An 11,471-nucleotide genomic window follows, 5' to 3' on the forward strand; every position below is an offset into this window, starting at 1 on the left:
ATGCATGTATTACTGTAGTATGAAGACTTTAATTCTTTAGGATAAATACGTAGACTTGGTATAGTTGGGTCATATGACGGTTCCATGCCTAGTCAAATTTTGAGGAATCTCCATTCTGGTTTCCATAGTGGCTATACAAATTTGAAATCCCACAGTATAAAAGCATTCTTTTTCCTCCACATCTTCTCCAGCTTTTATTATTATTTGTATTCTTTTTTGTGGGGTGGTACTAGGGATGAACTCAGGGGCACTCAACTGCTGACCCATATCCCCAGCCCTATTTTGTATTTTATTTAGAGATGGGGTCTCATTGAGTTGTTAATGCCTTGCCTTTGCTGAGACTGGCTTTGAACTCTCCATCCTCCTGCCTCAGCCTCCAGAGCCACTGGGATTATAGGCGTGCTGAACGGCCCATTAGCCCTTCTGAGTCAGAGAAGAGTCCTTAAAAGCTTATGACCCAAACCCTCCACCGGTTTTCATAGTGGGTGGTGAGTTGGGCTAATTTGGCTGATCTTGTGTCTCCTGCCATTATCCTCGCTAGCTATGATGTTGGGCACATGGAAACTGGGGATATGTACTGGCTTCCTCAGAACATTGGGCTCCAAGATACCTCCTGAGTGGGATTGAGGCTGAGAGAGGCTTTTCTTAAATTGATGCACAGGTGTTAGCAGGTGCTTGGAGAGTAATGGGATGCTTTTCTGGGCACCATGTCAGCCCTGACACCTTAGAAAGCAGGGTGAGAGCCGTCCTACTGTACAGGCAGGTTCAAAGTCTAGGAGTATGAATCCCTCAAGTTCTCACCCTACTCCTCTATTCTTGGGTGTTCCCATCCTCTGGCATTACTTTGTGCTTTTCCTCAACCAATTTCCTTCTGATCTGCAAATCATTGTGCTTTGCTTTTCACGATATTCTGAAGTATTTCTGCATTCTAAACCCATTCCATTCAGTGGAGTCATACTTCCTGCCACGCCTTCCACAGTCCTCTCTCTAAAAGCCATGCAAGGCTGGTGTCATTAGTAACCTGATGAGCCTGGTCTCTATTCTGATCAGTTCCTACAGGTAAGAGCAATTCCATATCAGCTGTGGCAATTTGAAATGGATCACTGGGGAGTCATCTAGGGAAGAAAGAGTTGCAGAAAATGTTCTCTTTCCACCTCTTCCCATTTCCTGAACTTTCCTAGTTCTGCCCCTTAGCTATGGGCAAGTTTAGCCATTCTGAGAAAGGATCTCTCTAGAAAACAGACTTCCTACTAACCCAAGTATAGCCATCCCTCCATATCCATGGGAGATGGGTTCCAAGATGCCCCAAGGATACCCAAATCTGTGGATGCTCAAATTCCTTATATGAAATGGTGTAGACTTTGCATATAACTCCCACACATCCTCCTGCATATTTAAGATCATGTTTAGATTACTTATTTATTTATTAAAATATTTATTTTTTAGTTTTAGGTGGACACAATATCTTTATTTTATTTTTATGTGGTGCTGAGGATTGAACCCAGTGCCTCATGCATGCTAGGCGAGCGCTCTACCACTGAGCCACAACCCCAGCCTAGATTATTTATAATACCTAATACAATGCAAATGCTACAATGTAAAAGTTGCTATATGGTAGTTATTATATGTTTAAAAAATAATGCCAAGAGAAAAAAAATCTGGATATGTTTGGTACAGACACAATTTTTTTCCTATTTTTCTCCTTCAGTTGATTAAATCTACAAATCTAGAACCTGGAGATACACGGAGGTCGACTATGCATGCTGACTTCCTGCCCATAAAGGAGATCTGCAAACATCACCTTTATTCCTGCCCTCCACATCCTCCTGGCAGTCACAACCATAATGATATTTATTCCTGAATGTTTGCCACCTTAAAACAGGACATGCTGAGTTTCTGACATCAAACACACCACTGTCTATGGGAGGGTCCTGGAAATATGTCCCCGCTCTCCTCTGTACTGAGAGTAGAGAATTGCATTTGTTAGAGTCTCCCAGCTGCTTCAAGAAGAGAAATGGGCTGAGAATGGTAAGCTGGACAGAGTCCAAAGCTGCTGTGTAATCTTTCTGACTCTCTTTTGCCAGATCCTCCGTGTGGGATAGTGTATTGTGCACAAGGCTCCCACAGTGGGAAGACCTGCCGGGTTCAGCCCTGTCTAATGATAGACCAATGTGTGTTCATGCCCAATTTGAAGAAGAAGAAGGGAAACACTGTCAGTGTGCAGCTTCTATTGCCCAAAGCTAATTCAAGGTCTTAAACTGTTTCAAAAAAGCTCTAAGAACAAGGCACCTCTGGCCTGGAGAGGGGATTGCTGCTGCAGAGCTGTGCTGCTGGCGTATTGAACACCAGGGCAGTTCCGCCCCTCTGGTGACCCTGGCCATTTGTGGGGTGGGGAGGCTCTCACTGAACAGATCAGAAAACAGGGCCTTTCTCCAGTGGTTCCCTTTAATCCACTTACGGGTGGTTTCTGCAGTTCTCCCCAGGAAAGACCCGCTTTTCACAAAGAAGCCAGGCTCTCACCCCTCTTTCTGTAGACTCATGGAGGAACACCTGTCCCCGGCCGACCTCTCTGGTGCAGAATTACCTGGAGATGACTCTTATGTTCTGATAGCGAACATCCTTCTTACTACTCCCTGCCATTTCCCCCTGTCTTCCGTTCATATCCTCACACTCTTGGCCAAGCGTCTGCCTTGTTCTGTGATATTTCTTCTTGATTCTTTTCCAGAGGAAGAGAGTTACATTAAAATTTAAGGAGAGGAGAAAAGAATCCTGTGGGAAGGTGTGTACCTAACTCCTAAAGCACTTCGAATATGGATGTGTTTCTGAGTTCAGATTTCCAATGTTTCAGGCGTTCAGTGTCACGAACCGTATTTCGTCCCAGTGTGTACTCGGTGGAGGGACAAGAGTGGGGCTGAAGGAAGGCAGGGACAGGTAAAAATATCCAGGACTCCTTTCCAGCCAGAAAAATTGTACGGATGAAGCCAAGCCAGTACCTGAAACTTTAAACTCAGTTGAAACTTGGAAAATGAAGGAACAAACCTTTACTATGACACACTCTTTATATTACTCAGAGAGCCCTTCCTTAGAGTAGATTTTATCTGCTCTAATAATCTTTTAGTGAGTCAATAACCCTGCCAACGAGACAATAAGCAAAATATCAGCTTGCTTCATTATTTTCCTTATAAGTATGGATTCCCCTTCTCCTTCTTCCCCCATTTCCAAAGAAGAAAGATAAGAAGAACAACTGTGAGAGGCAGTGGGGTGGAGGGAACGATGAGAATCGTTAGTGATAGATGTCCCTGGTGTGACATGTGACACTTAAGGTGGAGGTCAAGCCAGGCCAAGGGACTAAGAAAGGGAACTTCCTTAGGATGTGTTTACGGGGCACCAGCTCAAGTGACAATGTGGGACCCTCCACTTCAACCATCAGAACAAGTCACCACAGTTTAAAACTTTAACCAAAAGTATGTATTACTAAATTCTGGCAAATGCATTGGTTTTATGATTATATCCCAGGCTATGTCTGAAGCAAGTCAAAGCCACCAGTTGAAAAACCAGTTTGAAGTGTGTGTGTGTGTGTGTGTGTGTGTGTAATCTCTCTATAATCATTTTATATAAAATGAGAAAAATCTGAGTCAAAGTAGGTTGTATGTGAAGTAAACTGGCTGTCCCTTATTCTCTAAGAATCCAAAGTCCATAAGCAACGATATTTCCACCCTATTAATGTAATAAGTTGTTTTTGATACACTATCTTTGCCTCATTGACTCTTTAGCGCATTTAAGTGATAAACTGAGTCTAATTTCAGAATCCCTGCCTCGGGGGAAAGGGCAGTCTTGTATTGGTTTATCTAGTGGAATTCCATCCAATCCACTCCTGCTCAGAGGAGATAAATCCTGACCCCGGCCCTTGGCCCAGAGAGAAGAGGTGTTGCTGTGTTCACAGGCATTGCTGGGGAAATACAGACCAAGGAGCTTCCAAAGAACTGGACCAGGAATACACACAGTCCCTTGAAGGAGAAACCAGGAAAGCAGAGTAGAGAAGGTTTTCTCTCTTTTCTGTACTCTGGCCTTCTTTCCTTGGTACAAAGAGGCAAGTCAATTAGAATAAACTTGATGGCACAGCCTGAAAATAACAAGAGTCAACTTATATGAACATTTCTGGGGAAGCAGTCCCCAGTAGTAATTATAAATGCCACCACCTATAGCAGCATGTTGGACAGAGGGCAAGCCTAGAAAGAGCAATAAATATAGATGTATGGGGCCCCCTCAGCAGCAGCCCCCAGAATCCCAGGTTTCTCACAGTCTCCATTCAGGTTCCCCCCAGCCAAGTTAATTTTTGTACAACTGCATTCTGTCCAAGCAGAGAACCTGGAAGTGGAGCCCAGGGAGGATTTTCTCCTCCCATAATGTTGGAGAGGGCATGTGACTACGTGAATGAAGGAGAGTCTGGCACGAGGCATCTTTTCCACCCTCCTGGTTGTGGGGAGAACAGGTGGCCCAAATCTGTCTGTGTGGTGGGGGACGGAGGCGGATGGAGAAAGGATGAATCTGAAAATATAATGTCCTGAAACGTAAGTCTGAACCACATAAAGGGGGGAATAAACTATAAGGTAGCATTCCCAGAATTTTCCACTGAAATATCACTAATGTCAGAAGAAATCTCATGTGCTTGGATGAGAAGGGGCAGGTGCTGGCCGGAAGCCATCCTCTGCTTTTCAGTTGTGTGATGATTTTGGATTCTATTGTATAATAGACCTGTGGTTGTTTTAATGTAAATGCATAGTTTGAAATTCTCCATTAAGCTACTTAATTTGTTCCCCAAGAGATCCTGTAGTGAAAGGATGCTTGTCCTGTCACTTACCCTGTACCTCTCGGTGGGTGGGACCCCTCTGGACCAGGAAGGAGGCTGCTGCAGCCAGCCCCCTGCCACCCAGTGTCATCTGCCCTCAGGGCCCCTTTGCCATGACAAGCAGCTAATCAGTTAGCTATTTTAAAAGGTACTGGTTCAAATGTGGAAAAATTTGGGGATGGTGATTCCTCTTAGCCTAGCTGAATAGATTCCACCCCCCAAAATAATCAGAAATGGAAAATAAAGAGAGAATACATAAGAAATTAAGTGCAAGAAACTGAAGAATGCTAGCTTCTGGTTTCTCTCATGTGCCATCACCCGAAGTAACCACGTTTCATCTCCGAGGACTAGCAGCCATCTTATTCTAGGCCCCCCAAGAGTCCTAGACCCCACAAGAAGAAGGAGCTGTGGTCAGAGCCCCAGTGTGACTGAGACAGAGGTGCCTTTCCTCGCCGTCTCTCACCCCTCTATGCGTGTGTGTGTGTGTTTATAGGTGCTGTGCACATTGCATGTGTGTTGTTGTGTGCTCTTGTGTGAGTGCTGTTCTACATGCTGTGTGTGTCTATGTGTGTTGTTTGTGCTCTGTGTGCAATAAGTGTGTGCTTATGTTGTATGTATGCCACGAATGTGCTACGTGTTAGGTGAGAATATTTAGTGCTGTTTGTGGAATGTGTGTTGTGTGTGTTATGTGGGCTGTGTGTGGTGAGTGCATTACACACAACTCTCAGGACACAGTACAGTGAATTTGGAGATCCACGCCTGTCTACCTTGGCCAGGCACCCTAAGCTCCCTGACTCAGTAAGTTCATCTGAGAGCTTTACTTTTCACCAGGAGATTGTAAGGAGGGGATGACTAGCAGATTAAATTATCCCAACCCTTAGGCAAGATGTCAACTCCTATATATAGGATCTGCCTCGGCCCTGTATTCTACCAAGTGTAAAATACTATTAGATTCATTCAATACAAAGAACAGTCACACACGAATTCTAACTGCAGAATTGCAAGGGTGCAGACTTATCACAAGAGCAGGATGCAGAATAAGATCATTGAACTTCCATTGAAAATACTTAAGAGGTTGGAAATAATTTGATTTAATTATTTCATTGCAGCTCATATTGTGGAATGGGCAAGTAGACACTATTTATCTAACAATATCAGTGGAATATCTGAAGCTTTCCCTGTATCATAGTAAAGACATTGGCAGAGAGGAAAAAGAATCCACAAAGTTGGAAATAATCCCTCGTGGTTTCCAGCCCAACCCTCAACTGAATTCAGCCTCTGAAATTTGGGTAAATTGCATGATTTTGCCTCCACTCTGACCTTTGGGATCTGCCTGATGGAGGCTGGCTTCGCCACCACAGCCAGTCAAGCTTCTTACCAAGTCCATCTACCAGCAACCAGCCATCTGAGCCAGGCAACCAGCTACTGATCAGCCAGCGTCTGGTTAATCTTTACTGCTTACTAGTTCTCGGAGTTTTCGTGTCTGCATCTTGGTGGGTGAAGGAGTCTTGTCTTCCCCCCCGCCCATCTTTATCTTGTCCAAGAAGGACAGAAAGAACAGTCATCAGCAGGACTGGTGATCTTACTGCTTAGAAAAGGGCCAGGGACAGCAACTGGGCCTTGTGCAGAGGACGCATCCCTTGCTGCGGTGTGACTAGAAGAGAGCCATGTGCACATGGGTGGCATTAGTGCACAGCCCCTGTCTGTGGGGCCCTCGCTGCTGACTGTAAAACCAGGAACCAAAAGGAGCCACAGAGCCCCGTCTGTGGTCTCAGGGTTTATGGCAAGGACATTTTGCAGGGTAACTGTGTGTTAAGGATCCACTTTGGCTATCTCCCCTGGCAGGGTCAGTTGGAGGGAGACCTAATCACTCAGTAAACAGAGAGAAGAGAGATGCTTATACTTAATAAGCCATTGCAAATGGAAAAAGCAAGCTCCTACCCAACGTGCTTCGCTCTAGAAACAAATGGCTTGGATCCAAGTACTCCAGAGCACTTCCCGTATGCTGAGAGGTCTCCAGGTCCCAGCGCCCCCAGAAGGTTCTCTTTCTCCTGGAAATAGCTTAAACCAGGGAAGAGGAAATGATGGTGTGTGTGTGTGTGTGTGTGTGTGCACGCGTGCACGCCACGATCACAATTTTTTCTTTTGTCTTAAGTTGCAGAGCTCCTGATGGGAGCACATCCCTTCTCCTTGGGGAGCAGACACAGCAATTAAAGGAGAGGGCCAGACACACGCTCAGAGCCAAGGTGCTGGGAGCTGCCTCCACAACCCTGGGACCAAAGGGTGTTCCCAACCCCCTTCCTCCACGGTCCCTGAGCCCCAAAGAGCAAAAACACCACAGAGTTTTCGCGGTTCAGCAAGTGGCAAAGTTGGCCTGGTGGCAGAAGGGAGGTGGACATCCCTGCCAAGGCTTGCTGCTCTGGTCTCTCTCATCTCTGCCCGGTGCCAACCGTCCTGTCAGATGAAAGACGCAGTGTGGTTCAGTGGGCCAAGTCGCAGCTCAGGCTGGGAGCCTCGGCCACCACCCGTCACCACAGCCATTTGCATTTCCTATTTTGTGCCCACTCTTGATACTTTCACTTAACATGTGGGAAATAAAAACACTAACCTGTCTCCTCAGGTTGTAAAAGAGAATGACCAGCATAAAAACGGAAAAATAAAAGGAGAACAGGGTACTTTGTAGATGCACTACACATAAATGCTAAATAAGGTCGGCAGGAGGTTATGGCATGTGCAGCTGTGGGAGGAGGCAAGGGGCACTGGGCACCTGAGAGGACTCCCAGACCAGGAGATCCAGGGGGTGTGACGGCCCGCCCACCTTCAGAGTTGTTACTGTTCAGCCCTTTCCTGGGAAAAAGGACTTCAAGGATTTCCACCGTCACCCAAGTGGGCAGTGTCTTGGGCACTAGCATCTCTTTCAATTTCAATTTGAATACATCAAAGAATCCAGAAAGAAGACAAGTATTCTATATATACATCTATATACATATAATTTTTATATATATATATATATATATACATCTATATACATATAATATATATTCAGTCTATCCTCTTAAGAGAGGATGAATCTTTGTTCTCCTTCTGAAAACAAAGAAAGAAATAGGGACTGCTAATAATATACCTGCACAATTTTCCAGCTTCTGACTAGAACAAGGGACCAAAACATGATCATCAAAAAATATTAATTCTGCCAGAGCAGTAATACGTAATCCCAGTGGCTTGGGAGGCTGAGGCAGGAGGATCACAAGTTCGAAGCCGGCCTCAGCAACTTAGGGAGGCCCGAAGCAACTTAGTCAGATCCTGTCTCAAAATTTAAAAATAAATAAATAAAAAGGGCTGGGGATGTGGCTCAGTGGCTAAGCACCCCTGGGTTTCATTTCTGGTACTTGTCCCCCCCCCCCCCGCCCCAGTTAATTCTGTATGCCTCTCTGTCTCAGTCATCTCTCTTCTTCCTGTTTCTAGACCTGGAAACAAAAGTGAAAGGTCAGAGATTTTCTATAATTATCAAGATTTTCCACTCTGTTCAAACTTAAGGCTAATTTGCCTGGTTAGTGCCATTTCATGATGACATTTGTATATTTTCACTTTAAAAAAATGTTTTAAAAGTGTAATAAGATACTACTTCATACCAGTTAGGATGGCTATTATCTAAAACAAACAGAAAATCACAAGTGTCAGAGGATGGGGGAATTAGAACATTTGTGCATTGCTTAAATGGTGTGGCAGCTATGGAAAACAGTATGGAGGTTCCTCAAGTATTTTAAAATAGAATTGCCATAAGATCCAGCAGTCCTACTTTTGGGTATATACCTAAAGGGGCCAAAAATAAGAACTTGAAAAGATATCTGCATACCCACATTCATACCAGCACTTCTTACAATAGTCACAAATGTGTTGTAGACCTATAATGGAATATTACTCGTCCCTGAAAAGGAAGGAAATTGTGACACGTGCTACAACATGGATGAAGCTTGAGGACATTAGTTAAGTAAAATAAGACAGTTACTAAAGATGGATGTTGCATGTTTCATTAATATGAAGACAAATCCATAGAAACAGAAGGTAGTATGGTGGTTGCTAGAGGCTGGGAGAAGGAGGGAGAAGTGAGAATTATTATTGAATGGTATAGAGTTTCAGATTTACAGGATGAAAAGTTTTGGAGATGGAGAGTGGTGATGTTTGCCAACAGTGTGAGCACACTGAAATATACATTTATAAAGAAATATACACATATAAAGAGTGAAAAGGACAAATTTTGTGTTACACATATTTTACCACCATAAAATGTAGATATGACGTCACATTCCATTCTTAGCCACCTGTGAAGGAGGAGGGGCAGGTGGTCTAGTCCCCTCTGTACAGTCACAGGACAACTCTGGGCCTGGTTTGGTGGGATGCACAGCTTTCTTCTGGAATGCAGAGCCCAGCCCAGCACCCTCTGGTTGCATCACCAGCGCCAACCAGCCTGGTGTCTGGGTGCTGCCCACAGGCCATTCTACCTGTGGCCCTTGGCTTAAAGGCATGAAAATAGGTCCCCCAATTACTAAACCCCAAACACTGGGCAGCTGTGGCCTTGAAGCAGAGGCTGATTTGGGCCTGACTTGCACTCTCCTCCCTTTTCTTTGTGGTTTCTCTCCTAGTCAAGGACACCAGCCCTTTTGCTAACTCCTCATACTCCACCAAGACCCCCACACCTGATGGGAGTGCATGGCCAATCTGGGCCTCCTTACACTGGCTGCAACTCTCCAGGTGGCTGGCTCCTCTCTTGATCCATTCTATGCAGGGGTTCCGCCTGAGATACCATAGCTTCCCAGGCCTCCCCCAGGCCACTGCTCTTAATTTCTAGGGCAGCTCATCAGAATCCCGCTCATCCCCCCCACCCCGGCCCCCGCCCTCCCAGGAGATACGATTTCAGCTCTCCAGGGCCCACTGCTGGACCAGATCTCTGTGAGTGGATCTCCCTCCCTTCCTTCCGTCCTCCCTCCTTCCTCCTTGCCATGATCTTGGTTTTCCTCCTTCCTCTCCTCTCTACAGACCCCTCCATTGCTATGCCTTTAGAAAAACAGGTGCACCTGCCTGCAGCTTCTCAGAACTTTCCACCACAGGACAAAAGGAAAAAGAAAGAGCTTGAACGACATCAGGGCCCTATCAAGGCCGGTACAAGAGGATCCTTCCTCTTCTGGGCACCTGAGGGAACACGAAAGGGAGGCAAAACAGATTGGTCAGAGGACAGTCCCATGGCGCGCAGGCTGGGGGCTGCCCCCGGGGTCCTGGGAAGGTGGACGTCGTCAGGGGGATCCGGAGTTCCCAAATGCGTGTGTGTGTGTCTGTGTATGGTAGTGCTAGTAAGAGGAGGGGTGTCGAGGCCCGGGAGTGTGTGTGTGTGTGTGGGAGGGGGGGGAATGGGGAAAGAATTCTTTAGGCCCAGCCGGGACACCCCTAACCTCCACCCAGTGTCAACTTTTTGCTGCTTCCGTTAGATGGCGCTCAAGACTGTCTAACCACCTGTGAAAGTGCTTCTGGCCCGGAACAAAAAGAACCGTGGGGTGTGAGGGTTGAGTCTGTTTGAGTGTGAGTGCGCGCAGGGCCGGGCACAAGGCGCGGGCGTCGCCTGGCACCACGCGTGGTCCCGTCACGGATCAGCCGGGCCCCGGGCGGGAGCGAGCTCCCTGGAGGGCCTGGCGCTACTGAAGCCCTCCAGGGATAAGAACTTTCGCCTGGTCCTTCTCCTTCCCACTTCAGCTCGCTCCTGGGCCCGGGCCTCGCTCCCAGAGGAGCTGGGCAGCCTGGCCGCGGCCGCAGCAAGCCCGGGACGTGCAGAGTGGAGAAATGGGGGGTAGACAGGAGCTTCCGCGACGCGCGCACCACAGCCCCTTTCTGCGCGCTGACTTACCGCCCCAGCTCCCAACCACAGCCCAGCGAGCGCTCTCTTTTTAAGAGAATGGGGGCAGGTGCAGGTTTTGTTATTGCTGTTTGAACCGCTCCAATGAAATCGTTGTTCAGTGTAAGATTTCCTAAGCTCACTGCGTGCTTGTGTTCTCAACAACACAGGGCAAAAACTTTCTCATCTCCCCTGCTGGTGGAGGCCGGGTGAAGTCAAACAGCCTCCCTTTTATGAAAAGGACCTTTGGGGGACCCTGGAACGTCATCTGCGACCGCTAATTTTAAATAATTACTTAACGAGTGATCCGGGGAGAGAACTTTTCTCTCTGCCACCAAGTTCATTTCTTCTCCCACACTTTCCAAGAAAAGTGACCTGATGGTAGGGTTAGGTGATCCCATTCCCCTAGTCCTCTTCTTAATGTCAGCCCGAGCGGGCAGTGCGCAGCAGAACGGATGCGTCTCCCCACTTGAGAACAAGCAGAAACGGAGCTCTTCCTTTGTGAAGTCCCCTTGGCTGTGAACTTTTCCGCGCGGTAGGTTCTCCTTTAAGAAAGTAGCGATTCCTATGAATATTTAATGTGGAACTCCGGCCGGACCCGGAGACGGGAGCCCACGGGCCGGGATCCCCTCGCGCGCTACGGCCGGGGCGCGCAGCGAGCTCGTCCGCACGGGTCCCGCCACCGCGAGAACCCGGGGGTAGGGAGGGCGGGGGGTGGGGGGTGTTGATCCAGGAAAA

This window comes from Marmota monax, unplaced genomic scaffold (assembly GCF_021218885.2).
Source record: "Marmota monax isolate L192 unplaced genomic scaffold, Marmota_monax_Labrador192_F-V1.1 WCK01_AAM20220418_F8-fsc00271, whole genome shotgun sequence".
Taxonomy (NCBI): Eukaryota; Metazoa; Chordata; class Mammalia; order Rodentia; family Sciuridae; genus Marmota; species Marmota monax.